The 17,721-nt window shown below is 34.0% G+C and overlaps 1 protein-coding gene and 1 long non-coding RNA gene across 2 annotated transcripts in view; one reads left to right on the forward strand and one right to left on the reverse strand.

Annotated features, from left to right (window-relative positions):
- LOC123547485 (NF-kappa-B essential modulator-like) overlaps positions 1-14,802 on the reverse strand; it is a 53,327-nt gene extending 38,525 nt beyond the window's left edge. Inside the window, exons 1-2 of the mRNA XM_045334634.2 lie at positions 14,714-14,802; positions 11,335-11,384 (exon numbers count right to left, since the gene is read on the reverse strand). The gene's annotated coding sequence lies outside the window, so the exon portion shown is untranslated. The remainder of the gene's footprint in view (positions 1-11,334; positions 11,385-14,713) is intronic.
- A 70-nt stretch (positions 14,803-14,872) lies between these two features.
- Positions 14,873-17,045, forward strand: LOC128559586 (uncharacterized). The gene is made up of 2 exons (XR_008372484.1): positions 14,873-15,022; positions 16,088-17,045. It is a non-coding gene; the product is annotated as an uncharacterized LOC128559586 (long non-coding RNA).
- Positions 17,046-17,721: the final 676 nt, after the last annotated feature.

The following is a 17,721-nucleotide window of genomic DNA, read 5'->3' on the forward strand; positions in this document are numbered from 1 at the left end:
TATTGAGATAAACTGTTCAGAAAAGTTAAAAATACCAAGGTAATTTTGAAAATATCGAGAAAGGTATCTAGCTAATGGATGGCAGCTATGGGCACTTACGCTAAAGTATCGAGATTATAAGGTTAATTATCGCAATAACAGCTGCAGAAAACTTTCGACTATTGAGATAATCTTTTCAGAAGACTTAGCTTTATCAAGATATGTTTTTAGCTAGACTATTCAAAGAATAGGTAGAGCTTTTGGACTCATCCGTGCGTCGGCGTCGGCGTCCCGATTTAGTTAACTTTTTGTATGTAAGCTGGTATCTCAGTAACCACTTATTGGAATGAATTAAAGCTTCACACACTTATTCACTGTGCTAAACTGACTTACACTGCACAGGTTCCATAACTCTATTTTGCTTTCTTACAGAATTATGCCCCTTTATCCACTTAGAAGTTTTTGGTTAAGGTTTTGTATGTAAGCTGGTATCTCAGTAACCACTTTTTGGAATGGATTGAAACTTCACACACTCACTGACTTACATTGCACAGGTTCCATATCTCTATTTTGCTTTTTTACAAAATTATGTCCCTTTCTCGACTTAGAAAGTTTTGGTTAAGGTTTTGTATGTAAGCTGGTATCTCAGTACCCACTAATGTGAATAGTTTGAAACTTCACACATTTGATCACTGTCATGATTTAACATGCAGTGCACAGGTTCCATAACTCTACTTTGCATTTTTACAAAATTATGCCTCCTTTTCAACTTAGCAGTTTTAGTTAAGTTTTTGTATGTAAGCTGGTATCTTTGTACCCATTTATGGGAATGGATTGAAACTTCACACACTTGTCCACTGTTGTGAGCTGATATGCATTATACAGGTTCCATAACCCCGTTTTGCATCTTTACAAAATATTGCCCCTTTTTCGACTTCTATATTCATTCAATTGACAAGGCTGTTGAATAGTCGAGCGTTGCTGTCCTCCGACAGCTCTTGTTAGAAATATTGCGATAGCTGCCTTGCTGTCTAGTGGCAGGAATATATGTCACCATAGAAATGTTTCTTTGAAGTGTGACTAAGTTGTCCAATGATCCAAAAGATCATCTGACATAGCTACATCCACTTTAATTTAGCTAGAATATATTAACAAGGTTCCGAACGTATGTATACAATTCATTTTGCCATTTAATAAAGTTGATAAATGTTGGTATTGACACGATTATATAGATATGAATAATGTCAAATGAAAGTTTGAATATGCTAGAGAACAAGATCATGTAATAAACCTTAATTCTTTAACAGCTGAAACGATTATATCCAGTCCCTGCCATGTCCTGTACATTCTCATTTAGGCCACGACGTTATGTTTTTGAGACAATGGTAAGATCTTCTATAAAGGGATAATACACGTTTTTACATTCTCGGTCTCCAACAAATCCCACGAGCTTCTGCAGACGAAAATACACAATAGAATCATATATTGTCACTATCCTTGGATAACAACATGACACGAAGACGAACATTTTAATGTATTGTTTTCAAAGGTGACGACTTTATATTTCCGGTACATTTTCATTTACTATTCTGTTTTTCTTGGAGACGGTTAACACATTTAAATACCAATAGCCGGTGCGCATAAACCAAACCAATAACGCTACCAAAATCAATGTATTCAATGCTTTTAAACGAACATTTGCTTTTCTCCTTATTTCAAACATTACATTAACCATATCTGCACATCACTTAAAAATTCGGTAAACAGGAACATAATTTCAAAAGTAACAAGTGAATGAAGTATTGCCATGCAATACAAAGTCCCCTACTGGAAGGCGCCTAATTTTCTCTACTGCAGTATAACATAATGAACTGATATCTGTCAATGATGTATAAACAATATAGTACTATATATACAATATAATATAACAAAGCACTTGGATTAAAATTTGCATATATAAAAACGTACAGTTGTTTTCATTTTGGAATTTTTTTTGGCCAATATACAAAAAGTTATCATAAAAGTTATTTATAGTAACAATAAAGTGAAATTAATCCTAAAAAAAAAAAAAAAAAAAAAAAAATTATAAAATGTAAGTCCACAAGAAAATCTTTACTAGGTAGAGATAGATCAAAATACACCTAAATATTGGATGTAACATGCATGTTGTACCACAGAAAAGTGGTCTCGATTTTCCCTACGGCCAGTAATAAAAAAGTTACAATGTAATCTATTTATAGTAACAACAAAGGGACGTAATTCTAAAAAAGTGTGCCTCATGGTGGTGAACATTTGTGCCAAGTTACATCAAAATCTCTCCATGCATGAAGAAGAAATGCTCCGGACAAAGTCATTCTTGAATTTGACCTTTGACCTCTAAGTATGACCTTGACCTTAGACCTAGCGACCTGTTTCTGGCGCAAGACAATTTGTCTCATGGTGGTGAACACTTGTGCCAAGTTACATTAAAATCCTTCCATGCATAAAGAAGAAATGCTCCAGACAAAGTCATTCTTGAATTAGACCTTTGACCTCTAAGTATGACCTTGACTTTTGAGCAAGGGCTCCGGGATTTATGCATGACACGTTGTCTCATCATGGAGAACATCTGCGCCAAGTAATATTGAAATCCCTTAATGAATGACAGAGTTATATACCGGACACGAAACGGACCCTGTTCATACTAAGTGTGACCTTGACCTTTGAGCTAGGGGTCTGAAAGTTGTGCATGACACATCGTCATATTATGACGTAAAATTTTACCAATTGATATTAAAATCCCTTCATGGATGAGAGAGTTATGGACCGGACAGGAAAAAAGCCCTGTTGACCTTTAACCTCCAATTGTGACCTTGACCTTTAAATTAGGGGTGCGGGTTTTGCGCATGACACGTCGTCACATCATGGGGAACATTTGTGTCAAGTAATATTAAAATCCCTTCATGGATGAAAGAGTTATGGACCGGACACGAAACAGACCCTGTTTCTGCCATGTTAACATTTGACTACTAAGTGTGACCTTGACCTTTGAGCCAGGGGTCTGAAAGTTGTGCATGACACATCGTCTTATTATGAGGTACAACTGTGCCAAGTGATATTAAAATCCCTTCATGGATGGGAGAGTTATGGACCGGACAGGAAAAAAGCCCTGTTGACCTTTGACCTCCAATTGTGACCTTGACCTTTAAGGTAGGGGTCCGGGTTTTGCACACGACACGTCGTCTCATCATGGGGAACATTTGTGCCAAGTAATAATAAAATCCCTTCATGGATAAAAGAGTTATGGACCGGACACGAAATTGCGGACGGACGGAATGACGGAATGACAGAATGACGGAATGACGGAAAGACGGAATGACGGAAAGACGGAATGACGGAAAAGCGCATTCCTATAGTCCCCGAAACTGGTTTTCAACCAGTAGGGGACTAATAATTACATATGAGTTATTTGGAGTCCGAACAGTTATGGGTACGAACGTATTGACCTGCTTTCAAGATTTATATGAATTCTGTGATATGATTCCTAAAACAAAGAATCGCACAAGAAAGACGCAATTTGTCACAGGGTGACAAAAATCTGCAGCCAGACCAGGACTCGAGTCCAAGGCCTCGGAATACTGTCCGATTATCTACGGCCGCCTACATAATTGCTTCCCGTTTTGATATTCAGGTTCTATATTGTGACAGTTTCAAAATATTCACATTATGGACAAAAATTGAACCAACGCTGAATTCGAGAGGGAGTAAACATAGGGAGTGGCGAGTAAGCACATTGGCGGCTCTGCAGGGAAGATTTCAGTGCGTCTGGGGTTGGTATCTGATACAGGATTAGATTGCATCTTTTATGCTACAAAAAGAGGTTATTACGGAAGAAACAAGACGCATACCAGATGTCCATCTGCACAGGAATAACTATTAGGTCCTGAGACAGCATGTAAAAGTAATCGTGTATTAACAGCACGCGAATTGCCTTGTCCAGTTTTTATGCTAGAATGACCTGCTCATTATCATTTAGGTAACGAAGTTATGTTACTGAGACAATGGTAAAGTTATTATTTAGGTCACGACGTAATGTTACAGGGACAATCTTTTTATTCATTTCAAACTAATGAAACGACTTTCTGTTAGATTCAAACACTTTACATCACTCAGCACAAATCTTAATTTGTAAGAAATTGCTACGGAAACTTTTTGAGCTTATGCTGGCTCGTTAAATTATGAAAATCAATTTAGCCAGTTTCATACTGCGTGAGAAATGTTGCACCTTTTCACTACATTTTTTTTTGTATTTCTCATGAACAGACTCAGTCAAACCGAGTCTGCTATTACTCCTCTTGGTTGCATTCTTTGCTTCCAAACGATCTTTTTACAGATTTTATAGTTTATGCAAATACCATTAATACATTGACGATGAGAATGTCATTCCGACTGTGTAATTCATTAAGTAGTATTTTGAACGTACTTCAAATGACCACAGCTATAAGAACTACAAGAAGGAAGTTCGAAATAGGATCACCGCCTTGGAATGGTCATTTACCTACAAATGAAACTGGGAGATTAAACGCACTTTGGGCATGCATCCCAACTTCACCCTATTTTCAGCTTGAATGGCGAGACGATGAAATAAAATACATTACCGCTGAGATAAGCAAAAACAAAAGTGACAAAAAAAAACCCCGACTGCATAAGAACATAAGGATAAAACATATAACTATGTTGCGGTATCAGTACACCAATGTATAACAACAAAATAACGTATAGGCACGACTAGACAAGTTGCAAGACAAAATCCAGTACCCAGTCCGTTATGTGAAAGCACCATGAAATCTCACATTTGTGTATTTACCGCAGTATCAAATATGAAAAGCGTACTAACTTACTGCAGAAGCGTTTTACAAAGCATTTATCGCGCTTTTCGAGTTTTGCGTTGGCCATTCTATATAGAATTAAAAGAGACTATAACATTCTCTTACAACATACTATGTTTGAATAAAACTGTTACATCACAATAGTGTTTTGTTAAATCACAGTAAGAGTGTAAGTAGTGTCACTGCCTTTTCTATGCAACCATCCTGTACTTTATTTGTGTGCATCACTACATGTATAGAGAAAAATAAAATAATGTATGAACTGATGAAAATACATTTACCTTCAGTTAATAAACCCTTAACATTTTTTTTATATCATAAAGCCAAGACAATTTAAAAAAGGGTCTTCTGCATATAAAAACTTAAATGGTCGAGATAGACAACTAAGTTACTGAAAACTTTTATATAAATGTTTGTCTTTCCTGAACTGGGTCATTAAAACTGTTTCTTGTTAATGCTATGATAATGTCAGAGTAACTAAAGCAAGAGGACAAAGATTAAAGTCTTTACGCTAGTTACAGTATGTTGAAACAGGTTTTGCCAGTATACCTAGCCAAACTTGAAATCCACATCTAAATGTATTGAAAACAGGTCTGTGACGTAAACAAAGAAATAATTTACGATATTCTTCCTTTAGAAATTCACCCATAAACAAAGGGTAAATTCCAAGCATATTCAGTGCGAAATGGACCAATACTGCTGTTCAGCTTTGGTCCCAATTCTACTAAAATCTTTTAAATGACAAAGTTTATATCTCTGACATAAAGCGCTTTAAAATTAGTTCAGAAATATCTTATGAAAAACTAGGAATAAACTATCTGTAAAACATCTAAATCTATTTAAAAATATTAAAACAGCTTCTACAAGAATAACTTGTTTTAGACCCTTCCACAGTATTAATCCAGATGAATTGCTTGTTGATAGTCTGACATAGAAATTATTACAACAAATTATCTGACATAAACTGGTTGCAAATCCATTCCCCCAACTTAAACTATAAAAGAAAATCCTGACAGCTCTATTGTGAACATCTTCAAGGAAAATGAAAATGGTGCGTAACTCCAGGCACTAACACAATGTCGAATTATAGGTCAACGCAGAGTGTCAAACATCATATGGAAAACCACCAGCTAGCTTACTGTAGTAATAAGTAATCCTAGGTCCCTTCTGCTATGTTTCGCTACTGCATTAACAATGACGTCTTAATCAGGGTACTCATTTAACCCAAATAAGTACACTAGCTACCTGTTACATGCAATATTTCATGTACACAATGAAATGAAAAATAAAAGAAAATGTTCGGTGTGAAAAGGCCGTGTCATGTGTGTAAAATAACTTTTACTCAGATTAATTACTTATGTCTGATGTATTTACATTTCATAACAATCATTTACAGTTTGTTATAAAGTTTCAAGATCAAGCAAGTATAATTTCATCACAACACTTTTTCATCCAATTCCACGCGACTTCAAGTAAAAAGCTACATCATTTAAAAGAACGTAAATGTTTACAATGAAACAATTACGAACACATTTATGATAATCTTGAAACAAGTTTAACCTAAGTAAAAGAAGGTTTCGTGAAAAAGGTTATACATTCATTCTAAGAAAAGGATGAGGAATTTTAACATTTCGTCTGAATTTTATCTTTGTATGTGGACTGTATGCTTTTAAAAAGATATTTTATTTATTCAATAGAATAAAACTTACTTTCATAAAACAATTCCTTCTTGATTGTATGCACTTTTATGAGACATATTGCAATGCTCTATAAAGCCTATCATTATATGTATATATATGTTAAAACAAAACGGAAGTTTATTTTCATTTAATAAAGTTTGTAATAAAGGCAATATCAAAATAAAATGTTAATTTTCAGTGGCTACCCTCTTCCGCTTAATAGATAAAATCTTAACTGAAAGGTGATTACGTAGCAAGTTTACTTTACATCCTTAAATAGTAAAGATATCTGCAAACATCACGGTAAATAGATAAATTTATGACAGCAGTCATTTTGTTCCTGGGTTTCAAAATAATCTTATTTCATTTAAAAAGCTGGTTTTTGTGGTTTCTCGCTGTACATATTTTAAATAACAAATGTACCATTGCTTATTCTTTGTCATAAACAGTTAGAAAAATGAACTTTGTTACAAGTATCCAAAATAAAATCAAATATTTAAGTTCCCTAAGGCTATCAATTTTATGTTAAAGATGGATCAACTGTCTAAATAGATGTTACATGGTTAGAAAATCGCTACTTGTAATACTGCACATGAGAACTTTTACAGTTAGAGCCATAAAGGGAGGTAATAAAAACAATAGATTCAATAAAACGTTCTACTATTGCCATCAATATTCAAACCTTTGACAAATATAAGAGAAAACAATTATTGGAAATAGAATTAAAGAAGAAATTAATGTATTTTATGTTCATAACGAAAAATGTGGCAGTCTCATTTTAAGCAAAGACATTATAAGACTTTAAATAGCAGTATTGGACATACTTATGTTTGATTTGAATTCGATTAGAATTTGTTCTGACTGAGATCAGCCATTAGATCAAATTTAATTTTAAACTTCATTTTATATCTTCCGGGTTTGTAGCAAAATATTTTCATTCTGTCAACCCTGACTGCTCATACATAAAATAGATATAAATTTACGTACGAATGGAAATAAAAGGTAACTGAAGAATATTACTTAAAATGTTATAAACAATGTATATATACACACTGTTCGGTAACTACACCGGTAGCCTTATGTTTGGATCTGTCCAATATGACCGCTCCTGGACAATAAAGATGAAAACAACACATAATTTTTTAACACATCTAATTCCACAAAGAAATTGTGCTCACAGTTTTTCATTTCATGGTCTTAGTAATTTGATATAATATATAAAATCATTCTGATAAAATGATGTGATAAAACTGTGCGGATCATGACCATCAGGAAGCAAAAACGAAACTTTTAAATGATGTTATCAAATCTCTTGCAATTGTATTACCAGATAAAAAACGGGGAAACACTTTAAGTATATAGTTGATATTCGTCTGTAACAGGAAAGGTAGTTTTTTTAGAAAGGTAGTTTTTTTTAGAAACAAAAAATGCCATCTGGAGTGTATTTGTTACGCAATGGTTCGAAGAATAGTTAACGGTTTGTATTTAATGTATGGAACGGTTTGGATAACAATTTATTTCACTTTCCAAATTGAAAGATCAATATCAATGTTGAAAATTCGGATACAAACGCAGTTATTTCTTTCAGTAATTTCTTGGGCATAAGAGGGTAAATTGTGGAGGCAGTACAAGAACGCATAAATTCTGAAAATTCTTAAGTAACTGAATACATACAAACTAAACATATTAAAGGTGAAAATAAAACAATCTGAAAATTTACTGCGTCTGTACGAATTAGGTTTTTGAAATGGTACAAATATTGTTTCAATGAACTGCACTAAAATAAAACATTTAAAACGCGTACTTCCTGTCTTGTAAAATTTCACGAAATTGCATAAGGGTGTAAGAAAAGGTCTTTACATGATATTTTCATCTTTACTCAACATGTATGCTATTCTAAGATATTTTTGTGCTTATTGTTTCCTCTAAAATGACGTTTGCATACCGATTTTTTCTCTCAATTATTTGTATTCATTCACTTGCGCCCTATCAGTTTGACGCTTTCCAGTGACTTAGCCTGGAGCGAGTACTAGGGTTGCATGTTTAGATCCCAATCTATGATGAATGGCTTTTGTTAGTCGTTTGTCTCCCATCGCTGTTTTGGATGTGCATATTTCAACTGTTTGCAGATAACAGTGGATAACATGCTTGTTTAAGAAAAATTAAAGCTCCTGATACCGTAAGGTGAATAGACAAACAATGATATCGAAGAAATAACACCTCAGTCTGACCAAAGTGCTAGCACTCGTCAGAGCTTTATCACAGTATTTTGGGAAGATGACCCATACCATCGGTGTTTAAATTATAGTGTAAAGAAAAACGTTTATAGTCATGAATAAGGAGATTTATGCATGGTAAAACAGAATGAGGAAATGATAAAATTATAGTATGTAATACTTGAAGTTGCTCTTTCTATTGTCCATTTTTAACATAGGTAGTATCAATTTTACTTTCAATTTTACTAAGACATCAGTACTACATTAGACACAACTTTTGATTTCTTTAAATAGAAATATGGTTTATAATATGGTCATGGTTGGCTATTTTCGGAAGTACGGTCCTCAAAATTGAACCCTTAGGCTTTGAACTCTGAAAAACGTCCAGCATTTTCGCCTGTTTTAGTCTCTATAGACTTCATGGTTTTCCATGGGCTCAAGCATTAGCTCCGCGGCAATAAGTTTGTAACAGTGGAAGAATTTGTGTCCTCTTTTAATGATGACTTGTACAAAGCATAGAAATGGTAAATGTGTCTCAAGAAATGTGTTTTAATAAACTGGAATTAACTTGAGAAAAAAAAGAAAGAATAAAATACTAGTGTGAACCGGCGCTAACTTAAAAATAGTAGGAATAAGTGTAAATAGCGTCGTCAGAGAATGTTGACGTCATGACGTTGAATTCGCCATGCCGTGCCAAGGGTCTGATAAGGTACTTGTGTTTAATTTGGTGTTATTTTAAAAAATGTTTGATGCAATGATATACAATATGTGTCATTTAATAGAAAAAAATGTTCCAGTAATGTATAATTTAATTGACTTTGAAATTTTTAACATAATACATACGTTCTGCTTGCCTTGACGGTCGAATTTCAGCTGAAAAACAGCCGTTTAACAGTTCATAATTTTGAAGGTCCTGATTTTAGAGATGTTTTTCTTTAAGAAATTTCTTAAGGCGGAACCGAACATATTGTGTGTGATGTTAGATGTGTAAATGTTTTTTTTCCCAAAAAATCTGATATAAGATTACATTAAACTTCAATACTAAAACGTCCTCAGTCTAAAATATGCGTTGTTAACGCATTGTCATGTTCTGTTAATATCTATTTCAACAAATTCTTGAAAAGACTGCCCAAAACTCAACGGTTGATTGAACTGAACCTTACCTAAAACAACGAAAATGGCTACACTATAAGAATAATATTTTGTTTTAAAAAATGATGGAGAAAAACACATGGCTTTAAACCTGCAACACCCTTTTTGAAATATGTCGGTCTTTGTGGATAGGAAAAGCTTTTGTAATTTCCCAGAATTCGAATCGAGCGAAAATATAACTAAAATCGCAGGGCAAGATTCAATGCATTTTGCTTAAGTAATATTCAAGACTACATACAATTTTATCATTAACGACAGGTTTCTGTTTTAAATATATAGCCAAAACTACATTTTTGTGTGCTAAACTTCTAAATAATATCAAAACTCAATTGTAATTCTTATGACCAAGGAAGTTTCCCAAAATAAATGGGTAAGGTTCGGTGCATTACTAGCACATCATCATAGGGGCTCATAAGTTCTCGGTGCAAGCAGCTCGTGGGATCCAGATCTGGTAAATTCCACTCGAGACGAATACAACGATGCAGATCAAGGTACTGTTATGGTAACTCTATTTTCTATTATACTGTTTGTTTGGGGTCCTTTGAACCTTTCGGTCGTTTATATATATATTATTGTCCAGGCATAATTATACTAGGGATTAACGAAAACTATACTTAGCTCCAATTAGTCGAAATATTTTTATATTATAAGCACTATAAACAACATTTTAGAACATCTGACAGAAAATTGAACTTCTTTTATGATTCTGGAAAATTAATTTCTGCTGGGAACCATTCAGATCACCAAGCCAACGTTAACTTCTTTAAATATTACCAGGGTAATGGACCAGTGTCTGGTCACAAAATCTGAAAGGACAGAGTCGTTATTATCTGCAAAAACCTTACGTGATGTTCATTTGTGTGTTGCTTTGGAGCAGCCTATTGGACGGTTCCATAGACAAGGCTTCCGGTGTTGCCTCCATACAGTAATACAACAAATAAAACAAAAACAACAGCAATCTGTTTCACGAAAACCAATGACGGAAAATTTGAACTTACTGTAGGAACAAGATTTTTTACGATAATCATTCAAACGAATTCAGTAAGTATTGTCATTTATTAGTAATAATAAATAAAAGATAACAAAGAAAACAATGATATTCAGCAAGTCTAGGCGGCAGTTGAAATATGCGAAAACTATCAATCTGCAGGTTGTAGTCACTCAGTAAAAATTTTGCGTAAAAGCAGATTTGCTGTACTTCATACCACGATCAGAACATTTTGAGTCATCCCTGCTTATCACGTTTCGAAGGGCAGCTGCTCTCTAAATGAAACTCGCAGATAGACAGGCCAAGTCATTAATCAAAGAACAGGCCCACATTGTATGAGTAGATATGTGGCAGATGAGTTTCATTACTTACTTACTTATGATTTTATTGTACACGTGTGTATTCAATTACTTGCTGTTTTTTTTAATGAGATATGAAAAAGAATGGCTTACCGTAACCGCAGGAATATCCAAGAAGAACCAAATCCCTACCATTCTCACAACTGTAAAAGAACAACGGAGTTAATATCTTCACACTTCACGAACAAAATATTGAAAACTGCTTTAAATTGTTTAAAGAAAAAACAGTATATACAAATGGTATACACGAAACAAAAAGCAATAAATAGCTAATAAACAATAGTTTTTTTTGGTATTCTTGCTTTACAATTATTAAATGTAAACTATATTTATCACTTTATCACCAGTATTGTTTAGATAAAGAGATAATGACGCAATACATATAGAAATGCATTCGAAATAGGCTGTACTGAATAATGTTTTGATGTAATGATAGAATAGACTTTTTTTACGTCATTTACAAAATATATCAAACAATCATTTCTTGATACATGCTTTCATCATATACACACAATTCAGTGCACTATACAACGTTACTACTAAGCTCTTACAAATCAACTAAATCAAATATGATATAAAATGAATATTTGTTAATTTGCCGTAAATTGTTATTTCAACTGGGAGTATTCGAACAAAGGGCGCGGCTCTTCTGTGAAATTAATACATTTCTTTACCAATCAAGCGGAAGTAGCAAATATAGTTTTGACTGGGTCATATCTCCATATATTTGATTATATTAACTGCTTTTATCACATAATTGCAATTAGTACTAACTGATTTCAACATTAGTTTAATACATTTCTGTCGGGTCTGTAATATAATGTGAGCTTGCGCGGTCTAGCTCAGTTTATCATTATTGTATTTTTTTTTCTATGAGCTTCCTTGACGACTGATGTAAAACAAATGATTCACTGTTTGCTTTGTTCTCGATGCTTCCGAGGGATCTGCTTTTCAGATTTTATTAATGACAAAAAAAAAATCAATGTAAATCTCAAGAGCACTCAAAAACTGTACCTGTTGTACAGTGATCTACAACAAACGCAATACCTGAGGTGAATGTCTTACAGAGGATCTACAAAAATACCATCAGTTGTCAAGTTCCTATCGTAACGGCCCTTGAACGAAACGCAATGTTTTGAGTAAAGACTCAAACTTGATAGGAGGTCAAGAACTCAAAAGTATTTAGTAATATTGGTTCATCGCTTGGCAGCCAGGCAGATTATTGTCTCTCCATGGCACTGTCTTTATAAGCTTCTATCTAACTGTAGCTAATGAGCGGTCAATGACGAAATCAAGCTTCCGCATACAATGATTAATGGCATGTGTAGTTTTATACTTATTTTGTGTATATTTCAAACTATGAGCCTTAAGATATCTGAGTTGTCGTACCAACAGATAAAACTTTTTTTCTAGGACTTCACAGAGATTAATGCACATTTCTTCAAGATTATCATCTAAAATATTAAATTATGGCGGCTCACTGATAGGTCGAAATAGCGTTGCGAATATGATCGGGTCTAACTATTTTAGTTTCATCAGGTATGTGGCCATAATATTATATTAATAAGGAAAATAGGGGAGTTTCGTCACATTTGCTTACTATTTATACAAGGGTAGGTCTGATTAAATTATGTTCGCAACAAAAAACATGAAATGAATATAGACGAACTTCCGGGTAAAACACACGCATAAATAAAAGAATAAAAGCATGTTTATTTACCTGCACCACACTTGAAAACCTGTCTGTTCAAATTTAAGTTTAGTTTATTGCGATTCGTTTCTTCCGGGTATATAGTATATAAACATACTATTTATTCAAAACATGAATCAATACAGTTTGTCAACCCCAACCGGAAGCAAGTGATATATATGACTTAGCTTAAAACATAAAAACTAACCATTAAAGTCTTTTGTTTTAAAAATGCAGCCAATGGGTTATGTCAAAAGCGGTCGGGACCTATAAATGGATAAATTTATATTTTATCACAAAGTCCGTCGCATATTAATAGGCGTTGATTCACAGACGTACAATACAATGGTATTATTTCAAACATATACATCTGATACAATTATAAAAGATTATACCATTTTACAATACTAATGATCGAACAATTATTTATCAACTGTATTCTACCATTTAATAAATAAACACATCTATTGGTCTTCTTGATACTGTATAATTCAGATGATCGGCGATCAAAAATCAAAACATTAATTCGGACAAATGAAACTGACCATAAACAGTAAACACAGCAAAACAAGAACAGATAGAAAGAACATATGATGCAGTGATGCTGAATTTATTTAACTAAAATTGGATGTGGTATTTCACAAAACAAAAATAAATCTGAATGGTTGAACAAGAATAGAGAATATGATACTTTATACTATATACTAGTAGATTTCAAAATGATGTTGTTTTTTTCAGTTATGCATGTATTAAGAAATCAGTCGCGGTATAGTGCGTGTTTGAAGTGTTTTGCCTTTGGAGATCTCCACACGTACTTTAAACACTTTAACCGTGATTTATATATAGTTGTAATTTTATAGTTTAGTTTTGTCTTTTTTTCACATTGTTAAATTGATCCAGCACACTTCTGAAGTTTTTTGGTTTCTGAAACGATAAAATCGTCCAGTGACGGCTGCTGTTGGGATAGCAAACGTTATAACCTCGCGTTCCAATGCACGCTTCATGGGTAAAATGCGGTATAATGCAATTATCTCATAATTATGACATCTGCCGCAGCAAATGAATGTTGTGATCTAAGGACTTTTCCGACTTTGTGTGACGTCATAGCCATACGAGTTCGTAACACATTTTAAACGAACGGCTTATATAGGTTCATGTTACTATTTGTCAGTATAAACTCTTGTAATCGAGATGTCCGCTATATCACACGCTTTGCTGCATTTTAACGTCTATTCGCACGTCAGAATCTTGCTATTATACTGATGAAATATGTGCAATAGCCTTTACAGAACAAATATACATACAAAATAATGTTAATGTACTTGCAGAATTCCGAGGAAATTGTTGGTGCCCAGGCTAGTTATAGCGAGGGGCAACGGCATTTCCCGGGGTATTCTGAGCAAGCATGCATTAACGCTGTTCTAATATAAAAGAATAAAAAGATAAAATATATCATGTTGATCAACTTCGTTAAACATGCTTAACGGGAACGTTAACGTTGTCTGATCACCATGACATTCATTCCTTTCAAACGTTTTCGAATTAAGCTATCTGGGACTCGTACGTTCTTAAACTGATGTTGACAGGGAGATTCTCGCGTTCCCGTCTTTTTTTTTTACATATGCGCATTCGCTGGCAAAAAGTTGTTGCATTTTAATCAACAGATATTTCACACGGATTTAATCATGCAACTGCTAACAATTTTCTTCCCAAATATGTTTAATCTAAATATTTTTTAAAACGCGTTTAATAGATTTATTGTAAGAAAAAAGAGGTACTTCCCTCAGCTCCTATTGCGTTTCTATTCCTTTCTGTATGTAAGCAATATGTTTTCACTCTGCCAAACGTGACTTTTACGCATATAATTAACGCAATTAAAGAAATTAGATCGCAACTGTACGTGCGCCATGTCATGTATACAATAAAAAACGTAAATACAAGGGAAAACACCGTGCTATGAAAATGTGTGATCATATGTAGTTCTGCACGTTGATAAACCGGAAGTGATATTGTAACATCATTTTTCCGGTTAATATAGAATAAAGCCTGGAGCTGGCATAAGGAAAAATCATCCTGTATGTAAATATTATCGTAAGTGTACATTTTTAAAACAACAACATCACTGTCTTTTTTAAGATAAGATATAATAATAACTATTTAAAATATCGACACAAGTAATAATTTTATATAATACCTTCAGGTCCGTTATCTTGAATTATCATGGGCAAATGTCTCAGAAATAAGCATACGCGCCTATACATTTTATTTAACCATATAACACGCAGACAAGACATTAATGTACAACTGTGAAAAATTTCATTAAAGTTTACATTGTAGAAACTTTGGTAATCGCGAAAGTGTCGTAAGTGTTGTGATTTTCCAGTAGACTCCTAGTATGAAAACTTGCGCGAGGTCTTAATTATTCAAATCAGTCTAGCGTGGATAAAAGATCTCGCGGGCGTTCGGTTTTCCTTTCCGCACTGTCCCTCGGCTTTTGGAAAACCCCGTCTTTCACAATCAATCTGGAAGATGCTCTTACATCACAACTTATAAAATACAGCTAAAGGCATACTAGGAAGGTCAGTATAAAATCACTTAATCACTGCCAATGCCATTTCTGTATTTTATATATTGTATACTAGTATTTTATATATTGTCAATCGAAGAAGCTTACCAAAGCGAAACATGTTTTGACAAGACTGTATTTGTTTGTGAATTTAAATTATTATTAATTTACTGTATCATGTCTATTACACAACATTGTATTTTGTCTATATGAATGAAAAATTCGCTTTGAAATACCCCCGTGACAACGTACCTAAGTAACTTCAATGTTTGACTTATGTACTGATCTAAAACAATGCTGCAAGCGGGTATTCATGTACAATGAAAGGGACGCAATGTCTTAAAGTACAGTTATAGCTGCGCCCTTGATTCATAAAATAAAAAAACCCGTTTTCTACGTTGTATTGCCGCAAGGGCAATGTGAATTCAGCGACAGTCTTTCTAAAGTGAATAAACATATATTCGAATAAAATTTGCTAACGAATATGAGTTCTAAATTTCTAAAACAGGCATGGCAATCGGAAATTACGGACATTTTGGGAATAAAGACAATGCTGTGTTTAACTATATTGCCAACTGTAATATTTGCAGAGTCAGAAGATGAAGAAGAAAAAGTTCTAAACCACAGATCGCCCAACACGATATAAATAAAAATGTTGCAGACTCGGTTTGATTGAACCTGTTCATGGACGGTAATGGAAATACAAGCTTCAGTCCACGCCCCCTAGCCCCCTACCCTGGGGTTGAGCAGAACTCAACATTTACAAATGTAACAAGTTCCAGAAAAAACAATATAGCGACATCCCCAAATGTGTTCATACGGCAGTGCACATGGAACTTTCAATGATACACAGAGTGCAGTTCCATGAAGAGCGGCGCTATGGGTTTGCCCTAAACGAGAAACTTTTGGCGGAACTAAACAAAATGAATTTTAGACAGGGGATCTGAGATTATGGAGCCTGCATATCAGAGAAACTGCCAAAAGACGAAATAAAAAAGCAGGCACCATATCCAAGGGGTGATTAAACTATACCCAAAGCTATTAAAGCGGCAGGACTGGAACCGGTCAAACCGAAATGTTCGAGATGAAAAGATAAACAGTACCCTAACACAACATTAATATCGTGCTGAAATTCTTTTTTTTTTCTACATAAAATTTAATGAGATCTGTAGAGTGAGATAAGATCACATGATTTTTTGTTACAGTTTCTGCAACTGGAGTCTTGCAAGGTAAATGGAATTCCGAATGCCTCAGTCGATATACATGTTGATAACTTTTACAAACACAAGGCGCCTGCCAAAAAAAAAAAACAAAAAAAACAATGAAATAAATTATTAGTTGTTTTCGTATGATCATCGGACTGAACATACATTTTCATATCGCTGTGATATTTCGAGCCATTGGTTATTCTTGGAAAACGGTCTTCAAGAAATGATGACGTAAAATTCGTATAGACTGTATCCGTGACCATACCATACCTATAAATTATCATTAGTATTAAATATTATATCTCTCTTTGAATTGATTTGATTAAAAACTAAATGTTTAGCTCTTTTTGTATAATAACCTATAACTCTTGATGCAGACTATAGTCTGGGAAACTCCTCTGGACCTATACTAACTTTGCCCTGACAAGTAGTCATGCAAAAATTATCTTTCACTGGATCCACTTTCCCAAAGAGGAGTAAATATTACCTTTCGGCATGAAATATATATCATTGTACAAAAGGTACTTTGTTATCATATTGCAATAGATAAAAAGATCAGATGCAATTTGAATTTTTAGTTAGCGCTTCTTCTTATATAAAACTATATCAAATTCCAACGAATCTTTTAAGGCGATGCTGTCCAGAAGTAATAACGCTCGATTCTCTACGTTATACATACGCCAACTCATCACATGAAAAAGGAAGTTTCCCATGAAAGGCGTGCATTATGATGCGACTTTTTTTGTCTCATAGATCTAAAACGTGTTTTAATTATTATTAATAAGTCGCACGAGCTCTGCCCTCGTGCAATTATTCCCTAAGAGGTATAACCCTTTCGTCATGTTTAAATTTATTCAACATGCTTATGCTTTATTTTAAGGTGTTAACGAGTATACGTCAGATGATCTTCATACATGGATTGTTATAATGCAGAGGATCAGTCAACATTAATAAATATCCTTTCCTCAACCATTGTTATACAACACTGTGTAACGGTTTAAACAAGAGGACCGACC

The sequence above is a fragment of the Mercenaria mercenaria genome, chromosome 9, assembly GCF_021730395.1.
Source record: "Mercenaria mercenaria strain notata chromosome 9, MADL_Memer_1, whole genome shotgun sequence".
In the NCBI taxonomy this organism is placed as follows: Eukaryota; Metazoa; Mollusca; class Bivalvia; order Venerida; family Veneridae; genus Mercenaria; species Mercenaria mercenaria.